At 44.3% G+C, this 19,368-nt stretch overlaps 1 long non-coding RNA gene across 1 annotated transcript in view; it reads right to left on the bottom strand.

The window, feature by feature from the left end:
- LOC129040483 (uncharacterized) overlaps nt 1-19,368 on the bottom strand; it is a 44,682-nt gene that overhangs the window by 13,811 nt on the left and 11,503 nt on the right. The window contains exons 4-6 of the long non-coding RNA XR_010127066.1: nt 5,046-5,549; nt 3,261-3,335; nt 1,028-1,132 (exon numbers count right to left, since the gene is read on the bottom strand). This is a non-coding gene — a long non-coding RNA (uncharacterized LOC129040483). The remainder of the gene's footprint in view (nt 1-1,027; nt 1,133-3,260; nt 3,336-5,045; nt 5,550-19,368) is intronic.

The raw sequence follows: 19,368 nt of genomic DNA on the forward strand, positions 1-19,368 counted from the left end.
GGACCAGTAAAGTCCCCCAAGGAAACTGACATTCCGTGTGGCTGGAGGGGAGGGTGGTGCAGGATAAAACTGGGAAGGTGAGTGGAGGCCAGCTCTTACCAGGCCCTGTGGCCAAATTAGTTTGGACTTTGTCTTAAAGACAATGGGCAGTCACCATCAGGTTTTAATCGAGGACAATTCTGACCCAAATTTGCCTTTTAGGAGAATTCTTCTGGCTTCAGTGAACAGGCTGAAGTAAGCAAGCCTATACAAGTCAGGAAGACAATTGGAGGTCCTCACAATAAACTAGTGTAAAAGAGAACAGGGCCGGGCATGGTGGCTCCTGCCTATAATCTCAAAAATTGGGAAGTCCAAGGTGGGTGGATGGCTTGAGCCCAGGAGTTTGAGACCAGCCTGAGCAATGCGGTGAAACCACATCTCTAAAAAAAACACAAAAATTAGCCGGCCATGGTGGCTCATCCCTGTGGTCCCAGCTCCCCTGGAGGCTGAGGCAGAAGGATAGCTTGAGCCTGGGAGGTTGAGACTGCAGTGAGCTAAGATCACACCACTGTGCTCCAGCCTGGGCAACACAGGGAGACTGTCTCAAAAGAAAAAAAAAAAAAAGATCCCATTCTTCATTTATTAGTGCCCTAACATTCTCTTGAGAACCTTGGTGACACAGTGAATTCAACTGATTCAACTGTCATTGTAATTCGGCAACCCGCACATTTAAGTTTGTGTTTGACTTCCAATGATATCAGCCCCGTGGATACAAGAAATAAGAAATTCTGTTTGGGCTATCGTGGATCTTAGACCATGACTTATGCTGAGAGGTGAAGACTTCAGCTTTTTGTTTTTCTCTCTGTAAGTGCTCAAGTGCAGTGGTCCTCAGTTTTTGAGGCACGAGGGACTAGTTTTGTGTAAGACAGTTTTTCCATAGACTCGGGGCAGCAAAGGTCAGTTTTGGGATATATCAAGAACATTACATTTATTGTGCACTTTATTATTATTTCATTGTAGCATATAACAAAATAATTATATAACTCACCATAATGTAGAATGAGTGAGAGGCCTCAGCTTGTTTTTCGGCAACTAGATGGTCCCATCTGGGGGTGATGGGAGACAGTGGCAGACCATCAGGCATTAGATTCTCCTAAGGACACAGCAAGACAGATCCCTTGCATGCACAGTTCACAACAGGGTTTGTGCTCACATGAGAATCTGATGTTGCCGCTGATCTCACAGGAGGCAGAGATCAGGTGGTAACGTGGGGAGCGGCTGTAAATACAGATGAAGCTTCGCTCGCCCACCCTCTGCTCACCTCCTGCTGTGTGGCCCAGTACAGGCCTGTGACCCAGGGATTAGGGGCCCCTGCTCAAGTGAGCAGATCACACCACTGTGCTCCAGCCTGGGCAACACAGGCTGGAGAATCCAAAAGGATTCTTCCCACACCAGTCTTCGTAGTGGTCAAGTACAGCAGCCACTTAGCTCCCAAGGCATGTGCCTCAGCTGGCATTTCATCACAATCAACAGTAAGTGGTAGCTTGAGTCATTATGAGGCCACTTCCTGGAAATCACCAGCATCCCATTTCCCACTGGCAAGGAGCTCAGCGCTGCCCCTTGGATAACCAAATCTACGCCCAAATCCCAGTTGTGTGGGTCTATTTCCCAGGACCCTTCCTAGCATCAATTCTGTATTTGTCAGAATCCAAACAGGAGACATAAACCACTCAAATGTGTAAAGTGTCAAATTTAAAATAAAAAAAAATACTAATTATGACAGGGCAAAGGCATAATGACAAACTGGCTACCAAAAAAAGAACTCTAGACAATATAGGACTAGCAGAGGCCAGGCATGGTGGCACGTGTTTTACATAGTGTCACTGTTCACCTTGTTCAAATCTTTATAGGTTCAGGCTCAGGTCTCTGTGGTTGCGCAGTGTGTCTTTTTACCAAAAGGAACACCTCATGCACTTTACAAGGAGCTCCTTCAGGAAAGGATGGCACCTCGTGTAGAGGAGAGATCTCTGATCCTCTCATCTTTTTCAAAAGGAGAAAAGTACAGGTTTGAATGTATTTTTAATTCTTCGCAGTTCTGAACAGAAATAATCTGGTATTAAGTTGCTAAAAGATGCCTACAAGCTTTCATAGGAGAAACATCTAATTCATAACCAAGAGTTTATGTTATTAAGTAAACTTTCCCTTAACAGCATCAATGAATGAAGCATTTAAATACTCGCTCTCATCCCCATTTAGTCATCTGGTATACTCTTTGTGAGGTATACTCTTAGTCATCTGGTATCTTCTCTCTGAGTATGCCAGATGATTAAATGGAAATTACCGCACCACTAAACACCAGTACTGCAAACTCTTTATTTAAAAAACTGACACCTAGGACATAAAGAATGATCCTAGGCCAGGTGCGGTGGCTCATGCCTGTAATCATAGCACTTCGGGAGGCCGAGGCGGCAGATTGCCTGAGCTCAGGAGTTCGAGACCAGCTTGGGCAACATGGTGAATTCCCGTCTCTACTAAAATACAAAAAATTAGCTGGACGTGGCAGAGTGCACCTGTAGTCCCAGCTACTCAGGAGAAAGAGGTGGGAGAATTGCTTCAACCTGGGAGGCAGAGGCTGCAGCGAGCTGAGATCACGCCACTACACTCCAGCCTGGGGGACAGAGCGAGACCTCCATCTCCAAAAAAAAAAAAAAAAAGAATGATCCTAACACAGTTATTTCCTTTTGCATTTATGAGGAGATGGAAGAAATACACATATTTGAGGGTTGGTTGGGAACTGTCTTTGGTATTGTATGAGGTATTTCAATACTGTGAACATGAAAAGATGAGAACCCTGCAGACCCCGTGGGGCATGGAGAGAACGAAGTACGTTAGGGGGTGTCGTAGGAAACACTTTCATTTCAGGCACTGCTGTTTAAACTACCCCTCAACTTTCTTTCCTTAAAAGAAGAGAAAAAACAAAGAGGACAAAAGACGAAGAAACATTCCACATGACCTTCTGCACCCTTATTTGTTGTAATAGAGGAAAAGCATTTTAGGGATTTTCTTGAGTGCAGTTTATGATGTGATCCATTTTATTTATTTTTTGTTAATCATTTTCAAAATTTCAATTAAAAACATTCAGAAATTTAGCTTTATCAAAGGAAGCTGTTCATATGTACAACTAGTTTGGTTACCTTCATCTGTATAAACACATAGCTAGTGAACTGACATAACTATTACAATGGAGAATCAACAGAAACATGCCAAGGACTGGCCCTTACCTTCCACAGTGACCTCAATGTCAGGAAGCTTTTCATTACTCTCAGGGCTTCATGGTCTTTTTGGGCACTGCAAAGCTATAAAATAAGCACAGAATTACTTTAGTCTATTGTAGGAAAAAAATACAGAAGGAGATGCTTTATAAGGGCAGAGTGTTAAAATTCATTCAGTTTGGCTCTTTTCAAAGAAACCTGTGGCTGGGCGTGGTGGCTCATGACTGTAATCCCAGCACTTTGGGAGGCCGAGGCGGGTGGATCACAAGGTTAGGAGTTTTGAGACCAGCCTGGCGAAAATGGTGAAACCTCATCTCTACTAAAAAAAAAAAAAAAAAAAAAAAAATACAAAAAATTGACTGGGCATGGTGGCACACACCTGTAGCCCCCAGCTACTCGGGAGACTGATGCAGGAGAATTGCTTGAACCCGGGAGGCGGAGGCTGCGGTCAGCCAACATTGCGCCACTGCACTCCAGCCTGGTCGACAGAGCGAGACTCTTGTCTCAAGAAAAAAAAAAAAAAAAAGAAACCTGCAGAATTAAACTTGTAGTGTAATCCTCCACAGGGGGCTCAACAAAGCCATGGAAACATGAATGAAGTGGGATTGCAAATGTGACACTTCCAATAAAATGGTTTTTTAAAGAAAAAGAGGTCCATTAAATAAAACACCTTCAAAAGCCAAGAAACTAACTGCAAGTCCCACAAAGATAGTGGCCAATGATTCTGTGTGATTTAAGGAATGCTGATAAAGAATGTCTTAATGCAGTGAAATATAATACGAAGTACAGGTAATCTTCTACCTTTAGTGTTTATTTTATTAGCCATTCCAGGAGGCAAGTAGAAAATAACTAGTTCGGGTCTAGAAAACCAAGAAATGTTACAGTAGCCAGTACAATGGTGGTCTCACAGCAAGTAAAATGGTTGTGATATGACCAGGGTTTTTCCCTAAAGGTGTTCACAGAGTCATCCTGTAATGTCACAATAATTCCTATCATTGTGGATGAAAACCTTGACTTTTCCTTCCCATGACTGGCAAGTAATTGAATGAAGAGTAAATCACTTCTTTCATGAAAAAGAAAATTAACACTAGTGTACTTTCTTCAGCCACTAAAATTCTGCAGAAACACAGATATAATAAAAAAATCATCAGGCCGGGCACAGTGACTCACACCTGTAGTCCCAACACTTTGGGAGGCTGAGGCGGGTGGGTCGCCTGAGGTCAGAAGTTTGAGACCAGCCTGACCAACTTGGTAAAACCCCGTCTCTACAAAAAATACAAAAACTAGCAGGGCATGGTGGCGCATACCCGTAATCCCAGCTACTCGGGAGGCTGAGGCAGAAGAATCACTTGAACCTGGGAGGCGGAAGTTGCACTGAGTAAAGATCGCGCCATTGCACTCCAGCTAGGACAACAAGAGTGAAGCTTTGTCTCAAAAAAAAAAAAGGAAGGAAACTCAATCGTCAATATTTAGTCGCCAACAAGACTGACCCAGGAATGACAAAGCAAATAAAACCTAGCAGATTAAACGTCATTCAAGTACTTAGGCATAGTGCAAGCCACCACAGTCTGTCTGAACATCGTGGAGGCAGGGGTCACTATTCTTGTACTGATGAAGATGACTGAGTATGGGATGTGGGGTCAATGGAGAGTGCCAGGACTGCAGCTCAGAGCCAGACTTTTCATCAAGGACTCACAGCCACACTTGTCACCTCTAGCTAGAAAAACATTTTAGTAGAAATATCATTTTATTGTTTTAATTCCAGAAATGACTACAGTGGCAAATAGAAATTACTTTTTTATTGTTGTTGTTGTTGTTGTTGAGGCAGAGTCTCACTCTGTCACCCAGGCTGGAGTGCTGTGGTGTGATCTCGGCTCACTGCAGCCTCTGCCTCCCAGGTTCAAGTGATTCTCCTGCTTCAGCCTCCCAAGTAGCTGGGTTTCCAGGCACCTGCCACCACGCCCAGCTAATTCTTTGTATTTTTAATAGATATGGGGTTTCGCCATGTTTGCCAGGCTGGTCTCAAACTCCTGACTTCAGGTGATCTGCCCGCCTCAGCCTCCCAAAGTGCTGGGATTACAGATGTGAGCCACCATGTCCCGCCCAGAATTTACTTTTTAACAACAAACTTCATTTTATTACTCCCACAAAGGATCCTTTCAAGTCATGGAATTCCAAACCAGGTAGGGCTTCGGAAGGGAATCCTGTCTGGCAAGCCTTCTATATACAGGAAATTGGAGTTTGATTCAAACACAGGATATGGTACTTTTACTGCCTCGGCGAGTCCAACAGCTTGAGCTGAAAGTGCAAGAGAACATAATTTGTAGAAGATGAAATTTGACACTGACATTCTTTTACTTGTACCTGCATTCTCAAGTACATTATGGACAAGTTCCCTACAATCAAGCAATATCCACTTCATATTGAAGGCATTTTACTTAGGATATTGGGCAAATCTGAAGAACAAGCCTAAAAAATAAGTACTTTTAGGAGGAACATTTTAACACTTTCAATCAAAAGGAGAGTTATGTTATTAGTCAAAATGACCTCTGTGCTCTAAGCAGAAATGACCGAAGTCCATTCCATACAGCAGTGGTCCCTGGCAGCCTTTGCATTCTCATCAAGAGGCAGGGTAGCTGTTCAAAGACAGGTGGTGTCTATGATGCAACTAAGCAGCACTCAGTAAGTTCCAGTCATCAGACACAGAGTAGTCAGGATTCCCGATAAGGGACAGGAAACATCAGCACCAGGTATTGAGATAATAAACAGGAATGCCCCAGGAATGCTGCGAGCACTCCCCATTCATTACTTCCTTCTCCATGACAGATACGCCCAATCAACTCAAACACACTTTCTTGCTGAGCCTGCTCAGAATCGTTCAAGACACCACTCCAGGAAACCACTGTCAACAAATCTAAGTATTTGCCACACGTGTGTTAGCCAGATTTGAAGTACAGACAGCGGAATGACACTTATCCCAACGCCTCCCTTCCTCTCCCATCCTGACACATGAGAAAGCTGAATCCAAGAGAAATGAAGTCACCTGCTTGGTTTCAATAGCAAGTGTAGTAGTAGAAATAAACCAAAGCCCGGTTTCTGGGACCTTCCTTTTTTAGGTCCTAAACTTCTACAATTCATTCAGACATGACCCTTCATTGATATGTTATTAAATTAAAGACATACTGCAGGAGAAAGACGATGAGTCCCTTCATGTTCATATGAAAGAGCAAGACTATCTCCAAAAAATAAAAAATACCAAAATGTTTCAATTAAAAAAAAAAAAAGCGTGATGGTCTTTGGCGATGTTTAAATAGAAAATACAAGTATCACTTTCAAATAAGCTGACACTTTCTGAACATGTAATAACCAGGGTCACAGAATCAGAGGCCAGTGAGAAGATTCAAAAGTACCCCTGTGAGCCCCCGTGACACATACACCACCAGGAAAATTTCCTGTTCCTGTCCCTCCAACGAATCCACAGCAACACAATGTTGGCAAGTGACACGATCTGCCTCCCCTATCTCCAGGCAGCCACAGGGAAAGTGGACAGCAAAGGGATCATTCCCTGTGTCACTGATAAGTGAGGCTCAATGGGAAACACGCAGCATGAGGGACACCCAAAGGTAGGTGACAAGTTCAGTGTCTTCCCTTTGTCTTCCTGCTTCATGTATTATCTGCATCTTCTGCTCTTTTCATGATAAGGAAGGAAGCAGCAATAGCAATAGCGTGTCCAAATGTGGGACTACCCATCGGGCATCACGGAACTTAATATAGAAGTTTATACAACCCTGGGAGCTTTCAGACCTGGTCTCCTAACACATACATCTAAGTTTTCTAAGGTTCTTGACCAGGCAGTAAGACTGTGAGCCCCCAGGAGTTTACATAGGTTTTCTAGGGTCTTCACACAGCTAACCACAGTCGTGGCAACTCCTTCACTTCCTTTTTAAGCAAGTGTTTTCCCAACTGTTCCCTTAAAATTGGGCAGTTTAGGTTGCGTGCGGTGGCTCACGCCTGTAATCTCAGCATTTTGGGAGGCGGAGGTGGGCAGATTACTCGAGGTCATGAGTTTGAGACCAGACTGGCTAACATGGTAAAACCCCGTCTCTACTAAAAAATACAAAAATTAGCTGGGCGTGATGGTGGATGCCTGCAATCCCAGCTGCTCGGGAGGCTGAGGCACAAGAATCCCTTGAACCCAGAAGGCAGATGTTGCAGTGAGCCAAGATTGTGCCACTGTACTGTAGCCTGGGCGACAGAACAAGACTCCATCTTAAAAAAAAAAAAAAAAAAAAAAAAAAAATTGGGCAGTTTAGAGCCTCTGATATAGGAAGTGAGTGTGCACAATGATTAGTGGCGATGAGCTAATAAGCATCATTAACTAGGCTATGGTGGTTTTTTAAAATTGTGACTGGCCGGGCGAGGTGGCTCACGCCTGTAATCTTAGCACTTTGGGAGGCCAAGGCGGGCAGGTCACCTGAGGTCGGGAGTTTGAGAACAGCCTGACCAACATGGAGAAAGCCCATCTCTAGTAAAAATACAAAATTAGTCAGGTGTGGTGGTGCATGCCTGTAATTCCAGCTACTCGGAAGGCTGAGGCAGGAGAATCCTTTGAACCCAGGAGGTGGAGGTTGCAGTGAGCCAAGACTGCACCATTTCACCCCAGCCAGGGCAACAAGAGTGAAACTCCATCTCTAAAGAAAAAAAAAAATTGATACCCAGCAGATGGTGAGGCATCCATAATGTGACCAGGTGCCAAGGATATCCCTAAGGGTGGAACTACAGTGAAGTCTCCCGAATTTCCTACCTTGGGCCCCTTCCCTGGGCCCACCCCCTACCCATATAACCACATACTCATTCTTCTTTCCTAAACACAAACGGTTGAGGGACACTCAAAGCAAAAGCAAGCGCTGTACTCACTTCTTAACCGACCCAGCCCCTCCTCCAACCCCAACACATAGGAAGAACTTATGTTAGCCTTGAAAATAAGAAACACTTACAATCCCACAGTTACTTTTCCAGGCTGCCTTTTTAAACCACTCACATGGCAGAAACTGTTATTCTCCAGGCCAGCAGCTATTTGTAAAACTGGTCTGCCTCCCTATTTTCACACCAAAAACACTAATTATTTAGTAGAAAAGGGAGTATTCTAAATCAGACAATTAGCAAATCACCTAGAATTTCCAACCCCTCCACAGAGACACACAAACAAGGGAACCCAATTTGTTGTCTATAATAAACAGGATGTTCTACCCACCGCTGAGCCCCAGAGGTTGCTACTAGATGACTAATCCCTAGCAGTAATGGCTACAATGGCCCAGTTCCCTATTTTATTGCTGTGTGCAGAAATTTCAAAGGCACTCCTCTCCCACCTTCATCTTCCCTTACATACTTTTGCACATCAATCCATTAAGAATCTGAAGTGTAATTTATCTTATTCACTATTATCCTGTTAAATTGCTCTACGGCTGCCATGGGAGTAATTGCAGTGATCAGTGATTCAGATATCTTGAGCAAAGGGCCTTAAGTAGGTTTCACTATTAAAATTTCCAAAGGTTTTATTATTGAAATAAACCTGAGAGAGAGCAGTATGCCTCCATGGGGCAGTCATACTAATGACTCTTGAGTTATGAAAAGATGTCAGACTCATCATCAATGTTGTGCTTGTGAGTACGAGTAACTGGGAATTTATCAACCAATAAAACCAACTGGGATTCTAAGAATGAAGAATAATAATCTCATTTTAAGTAGCATATGCAGTGCTGTGCAACCCTTTAAAAAGCTGCCTTTGGCTGGGTGCGGTGGCTCACACCTATAATCCCAATAGTTTGGGAGACCAAGGCGGGCGGATCACCTGAGGTCAGGAGATCGAGACTATCTTGGCTAACACGGTGAAACCCCGTCTCTACTAAAAATACAAAAAATTATCCGGCTGTGATGGCACATGACTGTAATCCCAGCTACTCAGGAGGCCGAGGCAGAAGAATCACTTGAACCCAGGAGGCAGAGGTTGCGGTGAGCCGAGATCACGCCACTGCACTCCAGCCTGGGCAGCAAGAGCCAAACTTTCTCTCAAAAAAAAATAAAAATAAAAAAGCTGCCTTTGACCGGGCACAGTGGCTCAGGCCTGTAATCCCCAGCATTTTGGGAGGCCAAGGAGGGTGGATCACCTGAGGTCAGAAGTTCGAGACCATCCTGACCAACATGGCGAAACCTTATCTCTACTAAAAATACAAAAATTAGCTGGGCATGCTGGTGCACGTCTGTAATCCCAGCTACTCAGGAGGCTGAGGTGGGAGAATTGCTTGAACCCAGGAAGCAGAGGTTGCAGTGAGCCGAGATCGTGCCACTGTACTCCAGCATGGGCGACAGAGCAAGACTCCGTCTCAAAAAAACAAAGAGCTGCCTTTGCTTACTGAAGTATTGCTTGTAAGAGCAAACACTGGAAATGACTGAAGTGCACATGTATAAGGAACTGATTCAATAAAGTAGGAGGCAGCCATTCACACAATGGAATACTATGCAGCTCTGATTTAAGAATGAGAAAGCTTTCTCTGTACCAACAAGGAAAGATCCCCAGGACATACTGTTAAGGGCAAAACAGTACAGAACAGGTTACATGAGCTACCTTTCGTGTAAAAGAGTATGAGGGGGTAAGAACATACGTTCATATTGCTTTTATTTACATAAACACTGGACGGATACACAAGGAACTATTAAGAGTGACATATGATAAGGTGGAGGAGTTCTACACGGTGCACCAGACAGGGCTGGAAATAATATTAAACATCTCAACATATGCCTTTCAAAATAACTTCATATTTTTAATTTACCTTTACTACCTATTTGTTTGGGTCAGGGCTCCATTTCCTCCACTTTGGGACCAGGTAATCAGGCTTCAGACTACCTACCTCTGCCTGTCAGAAGTCACTAACCTCGTGAAAGGAATAATTTAGGTTAAAGGAGGAGCAAAGCTATTACTCAACTGTTTCCTTAGAACGGGAAAAACTGGCCCGGACATGGTGGTTCACACCTGTAATTCCAGAACTTTGGGAGGCCGAGGCAGGCAGATCACGAGGTCAGGAGATCGAGACCAGCCTGGGCAACATAACGAAACCACGTCTGTACTAGAAATACAAAATTAGGGCCAGGCATGGTGGCTAATGCCTGTAATCCCAGCACTTTGGGAGGCTCAGGGGGAGGGAACATGAGGTCAGAAGATCGAGACCATCCTAGCTAACACGCTGAAACTCTGTCTCTATTAAAAATACAAAAAAATTAGTCAGACATTGTGACAGGGACCTGTAGTCCCAGCTACTCAGGAGGCTGAGGCAGGAGAATGGCGTGAACCTAGGAGACGGAGCTTGCAGTGAGCCAAGGTAGTGCCACTGCACTCCAGCCTGAGTGACAGAGCGAGACTCCGTCTCAAAAAACAAAACAAAACAAAACAAAAACAAAAAACAAAGAAAAACTGATAAAACATGTGGGCCCCTAAAATTTGAACATTTAAATGCAAGACTGGATTAAAATATCTTTAAAACATATAAAAAATGTACAAAGAGCAGAGGTGTGAGTATATGCTAAAAAATATATAAGGGGAGTGAAAGAGCAAGATAGTGGTCCTCCTTCCCTGCTCTCTTTACAGTTTGATTTCATCCCTGGCTTTTCATAATGGAAAGAGGGTAGATATGCATCTAGGTCTAGGATTACAACTATAAGTGTTTGTTTGTTTCTTTGTTGAGATAGAGTCTCACTCTGTCACCCAGGCTGGAATGCAGTGGTACAGTCTCGGCTCACTGCAACCTCTGCCTCCCGGGCTTAAGTGATTCTCCTGCCACAGCCTCCCCAGTATTACAGGCACCTGCCACCACGCCTAGCTAATTTTTGTATTTTTTGTGGAGACAAGATTTCACCATGTTGGCCAGGCTAGTCACCCCTAACCTCAAGTGATCTGCCTGCCTCAGCCTCCCAAAGCACTGGGATTACAAGCATGAGCCACTGTGCCCGGCCTGGATTGCAACTATTTTAAGACCATATTCAGCACAAGTGCTTTTTTTTTTTTAATTTTTGAGATGGAGTCTCACTCTGTCACGCAGGCTGAGTGCAATGGCATGATCTCGGCTCAATGCAACCTCCACCTCCCGGTTCAAGCGATTCTCCTGCCTCAGCCTCCCAAGTAGTTGGAACTACAGGATCCGCCACAACGCCTGGCTAATCTTTTGTATTTTTAGTAGAGATGGGGTTTCACCATGTTGGCCAGGCTGGTCTCCAACTCCTGACCTCAGGTGATCCGCCCACCTCAGCCTCCCAAAGTGCTGGGATTATAGGTGCGAGCCACCGCACTTGGCCACAAGTGCTATTTCATTAAATACTTCTGTGGTCCCCCTTCCCCAGACAAAAAGAAAAAAGGAAAAAAGAAAGGGGAAGCCATTATTCAGGGCCGGTAAAGGGTTTATCTAGCTTTGTGGTGTAAAAGAACCTGTAATAATTAATTAATAATACTTAATATTTAATAAATTTAATAAATATATTAATATTTAACAATCTTTACTGGATTTAATAAATTTATTAATATTTAGCAATATTTAATAAAATTAATCCACTGTCTAGCCCTTACATCAAAACACCAAGGACAACTAGGCCCTCCTACCTCCTCGCAGCTTCAACTAGATAAATGCAAACATGTTGGCTCATGCCTGTAATCCCAGCACTTTGTTTTTTCTTTTTTTTTTTTGAGTCGGAGTCTCATTCTGTCACCCAGGCTGGAGTGCAGTGGTGTAATCCCAGTTCACTGCAACCTCCGCCTCCAGGTTCAAGCAATTCTCCTGCCTCAATCTCCTGAGTAGCTGGGACTGCAGGCACATGCCAACACACCCGGCTAATTTTTTGTATTTTTAGTAGAGATAGGGTTTCACCATGTTGCCCAGGCTGGTGTCGAACTCTGAGCTCAAGTGATCCACCTGCCTTGGCCTCCCAAAGTGCTGGGATTATAGGCATGAGCCACCGTATTTGGCAATCCCAGGCTTTACTTTGGAAAGCCAAGGTAAGAAGATCACTTGAGTCCGGGAGTTCGAGACCAGCCTGGACAACATGGGGGAGATGCTGTCTCTACAAAAAAAATAAAAAATTAGCTGGGCTTGGTGGCATATACTTGTGATCCCACACTTACTTGGGAGGCTGAGGTGGGAGGATCACTTGAGCCTAGAGGGTTGAGGCTGCAGTGAGCTACAATTCTGCCACTCGACTCCAGCCCAGAAAACAGGATGAGACCTTGTCTCTTAAAAAGATAGGCCAGGCATGGTGGCTCACGCCTGTAATCCCAGCACTTTGGGAGGCCGAGGCGGGCGGATCACGACCATCCTGGCTAACACAGTGAAACCCCATCTCTACTAAAAATACAAAAAATTAGCCGGGCGTGGTGGCGGGCACCTATAGTCCCAGCTACTCGGGAGGCTGAGGCAGGAGAATGGCATGAACCTGGGAGGTGGAGCTTGCGGTGAGCTGAGATCGCAACACTGCACTCCAGTCTGGGTGACAGAGCAAGACTCCATCTCAAAAAAAATAAATAAATAAAATAAAATAAAATAAAAAGATAAATGCAAATTTGAATCACCTACAGAGTTAAAAGGCCACAAATGTTCCAATGTTAGCAGGGAGTCTAGGAGGGAGGAAGCCTCCACGTCTGTCCCAGTCAACCTAACTAAGAGAAAGAGGTTGGCAGCCAGAGGAACAGGTAAGGCAAGCCTTCATTTGAGACCATCAGCTTCTGCAGAAAAAATATTCCATGGTCATGGGATGACCTGACTGAGATGCAAACTGTCCATACAGCTAGTTTATCTTTGCCTCCTCTCTAGAGCCAAAATGTATTGGAAGTGAATGCCATATGAGACCTATCCCTGCCCTCCTCATCATACACGCTTTTTAGGAGAGCCCACACTAGCTGATGACTCTGGAATTCTGGCTACCATGAGTCTGGATATGACGCCGCTGAGCTCTGTCTTTCCAACTACCTTTTAGACATCTCTGCCTGGATGTCCTGAGCATCGTGTGTCCAAAGGTGAATTCCTTCTCCCTGGCAATGTGTGTCCTCTGTATCTCCACTTTCCCTGTCTCAATAAATGGCACTGCCATGCACCAAGATACCTGAACCAGAAACCTGAAGGGCATCCTACAGTCCTCCTTCTGCCCTACTACTATTTCTATTCACCGTGTCAACAATAAGCTGTCCTGATATTTTATCTCCTAAATATCTCTCAAAACCTCACTTCCCTTTCATATTCACTGGCACCCCTTTTTCAGCATCTCATCACTCATTCAACAATATTTAATGAGTATAAAGCATTTATTCTGTTTCTAAACAGAACAAAAACAGTGTGATCTTTGTTTTCTGGTGGCTCAACAATTACTTATTTTTTTCTTTCTTTCTTTCTTTCTTTCTTTTTTCCCTGAGATGGAGTGTTGCTCTGTCGCCCAGGCTGGAGTACAGTGGCGCGATCTCAGCTCACTGCAACTTCCGCCTCCCAGATTCAAGCAATTCTCCTGCCTCAGCCTCCCAAGTAGCTGGGATTACAGCTACGCACCACCACACCTGGTTAATTTTTGTATTTTTAGTAAAGATGGGATTTCACCATGGTGGCCAGGCTGGTCTCGAACTGCTGACCTCGTGATCCACCCACCTCACCCTCCCAAAGTGTTAGGATTACAGGCGTGAGCCATGTCTCTTATCATTCATTCCCTGAACCATACCTCCTCAAAATTTAAATTAGATCATTTAATTCAGGGGTCAGTACACTTTTTCTATACAAACCAGATAGTAAATATTTTAGGCTTCTGGGCCATATGTGCTCTGTTGAAACTACTCAAGTCTGCTCTTGTAACATTAAAAACAGCCATGGACATTTGTCATATGTACATCCATGGGTGATACTGTGTTCCAATATGGTTTATTCATAAAAATAGGCACCAGGCCACACTTGACCCATGGGCTGCAGTTTGCCAACACCTGATTTAATCGCAATGCTTCTTACTCCATTGGAATTAATCCAGAATCGTTCCATGGCCTAGAAGGTGCTCCATCCTCATCTGAGTATTACTTGCTCCTCCAGGCTCCACTATGCTCCAGCCACCCTGACCATCTTTATGGTGCTTAAACACCGTGCCAAGTCCGTTCACATCTCAGGTCTCTGCACCTGATGTCCTACCCATCACAAACCACTCTTGCCCAGATCTTCTTTGAGCTGCCTCATCTCAAATGTCACCTCCTCAGAGAGGTCTTCACTGCCCACCCCAATAGGTCAGTGCCCATCCCAAAGCCCAAACATTCCAACTCCCATAGCTCTATTTATTTTCTTCAAATTACTTATCACCATCTGAAAAAATATCATTTGTGGCATGTATATAGTCTGCTTCCCCACCAGCACACCACCACTAGAACAGAAGCTCCCCGAGAACACAGACTGTCTTACTCATTCTCCCCTAAGTTCCCAGCACCTAGATCTGTGCCTGGCACTTAGCAGGGGCTCAAAAAATATCTGTTATCTAAACTGTTATTGCCTCTAGTCTCACTCCCTCCAACTCACTGGTATCCTCACTACCACTAGTGATCTTTCAAAAATACAAATGGGGCCAAATACGTTGGCTCATGCCTGTAATCACAGCACCTTGGGAGACTGAAGTGAGAGGATCACATGAACCCAGGAGGCTGCAGTGAGCCATGATCACGCCACTGCACCCCAGCCTGGGATACAGAGGGAGACCCTGTCTAAAAAAAAAAAAAAAAAAAATTGTACTGTATGGTGGTGCACACCTGTAGACCCTACTACTTGAGTGGCTGAGGCAAGAGGATCACTGAGCCCAGGAGTCTGAGGTTACAATGAGCTATGACTGCACCACTGCATTCAAGCCTGGGCAACAGAACAAGACTCTGTCTCAAAAACTAGAAAAAGTGGGCTAGTAACAGTGACTCATGCCTATAATCCCAACACTTTGGGAGGCCGAGGTGGATGGATCACCTGACATCAGGAGTTCAAGACCAGCCTGGTCAACGTGGTGAATCCTCATCTCTACCAAAAATACAAAAATTAGCTAGGTGTGGTGGTGCATGCCTGTAATCCCAGATACTCAGGAGGCTGAGACAGGAGAATCACTTGAACTCAGGAGGCAGAGTTTGCAGTAAGCTGAGATCCTGTCACTGCACTCCAGCCTGGAAGCCTGGGTGACACAGCGAGACTCCATCTCAAAAGAAAAAATAAAATACAAATGAATCATTGAATCATGTCACTCTCCTGCTTAAAGTATTTCCATGGCTCCCCACTGGCTTTAAGATACAAATGCAAATTATGTGGCAAGATCACTACAGCTCTTATCACACCTTCCCACACTCTCCCAGTAGTAGACTGTGAGCTCTAAGTGGCAAGGACCAACTCCTGTTTATCTTTTTATCTCAACCGGTCAGCACAGTACCAGGAACACTGTTGGTGTTCCATAAATGGAGAATGAAATCAATCAACATTAGTACAACAACTAGCACAATGCACAAATCTAATGCAGTAACTCAGTTAAGTACCCAATTTAAAAGCAATGAAGCAAGATTTTGCACAACTCTTTCCTTTTTTTTCCCCCACCGAGGCACAGTCTTGCTCTGTTGCCCAGGCTGGAGTACAGTGGCATGATTTCCACTCACTGAAACCTCCATCTCCTGGATTCAAGCAATTCTCCTGCCTCAGCCTCCCGAGTAGCTGGGATTACAGGGAAGCACCACCACACCTGGCTAATTTTTGTATTTTTAGTACAGATGGGGTTTCACCATGTTGGCAAGGCTGGTCTCGAACTCCCGACCTCGTGATCCGCCTGCCTCAGCCTCGCAAAGTGCTGGGATTACAGGTGTGAGCCACCACACCCGGCCTCTTTCTTTTCTTTGGAAGTTATTTGGGTGGGGGCTATGTTTATAACTCTGAATCTGACTTTGGATTTTGTCACCAAGATTTTACCTGGCACGCAGTCACTCACTACTTTCCATAAGAATGGAGGGGCCGGGCGCGGTGGCTCACGCCTGTAATCCCAGCACTTTGGGAGGCCCAGGCGGGTGGATCACGAGGTCAGGAGATCGAGACCATCCTGGCTAACACAGTGAAACACCGTCTCTACTAAAAATGTAAAAAATTAGCCGGGCGTGGTGGCAGGCGCCTGTAGTCCCAGCTACTGGGGAGGCTGAGCCAGAAGAATGGCGTGAACCCGGGAGTCAGGGGTTGCAGTGAGCCGAGACCGCGTCATGCACTCCAGCCTGGGCGACAGAGCGAGACTCCGTCTCAAAAAAAAAAAAAAAAAAAAAAAAAAAAAGAATGGAGGGAGGAGGCAGGGAGAGAAGTCACGCAAATCTATCATGCTGTTTCACACTGAGCGACTTGTAAAAGGGTTAGGAAAGGAGACCTAACATGCAGCCTAAAATGCAACTTAGGGATTCTCCATAGATTCCAAGTGTCTACATTCTCCTTGTCATCTATTAGCAAAGAGAACGCAATGCTGGCTGTTTTGCTGTATAAAATAATCTAAGAGATTCAGGAAATTTCTTCAGAATGGTCTCACCAATAGAATGGGAATTGTTACTTCTGGAAGAATTTCCATTAGCCCTTTGAAATCCTTCAACATTCATTAAGGCCAAAGAGTTCTCACCTAATTTAATCTGATGGGTATGTGAACAGAGTCTTTCTAGGGAATACAGACTCCCAAATTGTTCAGCTGGGAAGTAAGGAGGGAAGTTATTACTCAAAATCAAAGGGAAATGAAAAGAGGCCAACCTAGAATGTCATTATTCTTTCTTGGGTTGGGGAAATGGGTTCCAGAGTCACTCTGTGACCTTTATTACATGACCTCCTTATTAGCATCTAAAAGCTACCAGTGTTGAATGCAGCCAGCTAGGTTCTCTTCTAATGTAATAAAATCTGCTTCAGCAAAGCTTATGTGGAGCCATCTCCAGACTCCAGAAATAATAGGCTATAAATTACTGGATCTCCCGTTTGATACAATGAAGTATAAGCACAGTCCTGCATGACCCCTCTACATACTACTCTGAGTGGCTGGAAGTGAATTTGACACAAGAACTGCAGCGAGCGCAAAGCGGAGCTAGATCCAGGATTAATGCACTTGAGCCTACTCCTCACTACTCAACTATAAGTTCAGTTCCAGAACCCAAGAAGTGGGTGGGAAACAAGGCTCCTGGCTTTTTCCCTAGTGTCTGCATCTCTTTCACATTTCTTATCTCCTTGCAAAGAAACTAAACAGGTTCAACTAGAATAATTAAATGATTAAACCCTATACAGAGAATCTCCAGAGATTCACAAAACTTCACTCAAGATTGTTACACAGACAACCCTGACGATGACTTGATGCACCAGTGATCTACAATATTTGGGATCATTCCAAATTCCCACCAAGGATCCGCCTATATCAACATGGGAGCCAAGGACCAACCATTCAAATGGGCCCTGCTGCCAAGCCTTTTTTATAATGCCATCTCTTCATATTGTTCCATTTAACAAATCTGCTGCCCATCATCTATCCTTAAGTCCCTTTGTCAATGGTACACAGCCAGAGTATGCTACTCCCTAGCAGGAAATCAACAGGATGACCTGCTAAACAGCATTCAGAAAATGCTGAGACCCATGAATTGCAATAGGAAAGAAAAGACAGAGAATTAGTCAGCCAGGTACATGCTGTGCCAAAAATGCACTACAACCCCCACCCAATTCTGCCTAATCCTAGCTGGGATGATAGCAACCCGACGGACAGGCCTATAAGATCTCAAACTAAAACAGAAACTTCTGAACTGGGTTCTTTAGAACCCAGGAAGCAGCAGTAAATCATTAAAGAACAGATAAGATATTGATGAGGTGAGGGAGGGTTTCAGATAAATGGAATGCTGGTAGAACACAGGGCCCAAAGGAGCAAAAGTTAACTAAACCCAGGTAGAACCTTGTTTACTAAAGTATTAGGCAACTAATACTCTACAAGGTAACTTGTTTATTAGAGTATTAGAATAGGGGCAACTGTTCTAACCGGAGAAATTGGCTCCAGTGAGGGTGGGTTGGCAATCCAAGGTATGACATGCATAGGGCTGGCAAAATTCAGGGTGACTAGAGCAAAAGCTTCAGAACCAGAAAGACCACATCTGGGGTAGAGCAAAAAACTCTCAAGAGACGAGTCTTTGTAAGAGTGAGGCAGAACTACATGGCACTTTTAGGAGATCTGCTGATGCCCAGCAAGAGCATACCGGCTATAAGCAGGGATACAGGCGAGGAGGTTCACAAAAGTGATTCAGTCCAAGAGCCCAAACTGTGTTCTCTACTAAAAGGAATCAAGGCCCCCTAGAGAAATGGTTGACTCCACACATAGTGCAGTATATAGATCCTGGAACATCTTTTTTGTCAGAAAGCAAGGAAGCCATTAAAGTCCAACAGGATCATATCAAGAAGACATGAGAGTCAACTTGAAGAGATAATTATTAACCTAGATGAGACAATGTAAGCATCCAAAACAATTAATAAATAATGACTGCAATGGCCTGAAATACATCAAATGCAAACAATAATCTATGAGTTCATGACGATATTTAGAAAAAAAAAAAAACTATTGGTCACTGAAGTGTATAAGTTACTAGGTCACTGACTCATTATTCTGAAAAGTGACTTAAAATGGGAGGTGGGGTGGAGAATCATGTATTTATCCAGTTTTTCCTGTACAAACATAAATGTTTACGGAGACTGAAACAGATAAAACAAGTCTGGCAAAATGGAGACAACTGCTTAACCTGGGGGTTGGGTACATGGAGGTTCATTTATTTCTTTTGGGTATATGTGAACCCCCTCCAAAAAAGCACAAGACAATGTAAGCTAAGCAGCTTAGGGTTCAGGCAAGGTTTCTGCCTACAAGAGACACTAGGATATGAGGAAATCACACCTCAGCGTAACTCCTGGGCATCTGGCAGACCCTGAGAGGAGCTCCTGAAAAGGGGAATGGAGACTCTGCCTGGGACACATGAAGTCTGAGGAGGACTCAAACAGGTAGGCAAATACAAAGGTCTAGTATGAGGGGCATCTTCAGGGCCAGAAATGAGGGTCTCAAT

This window comes from Pongo pygmaeus, chromosome 6 (assembly GCF_028885625.2).
Source record: "Pongo pygmaeus isolate AG05252 chromosome 6, NHGRI_mPonPyg2-v2.0_pri, whole genome shotgun sequence".
Taxonomy (NCBI): domain Eukaryota; kingdom Metazoa; phylum Chordata; class Mammalia; order Primates; family Hominidae; genus Pongo; species Pongo pygmaeus.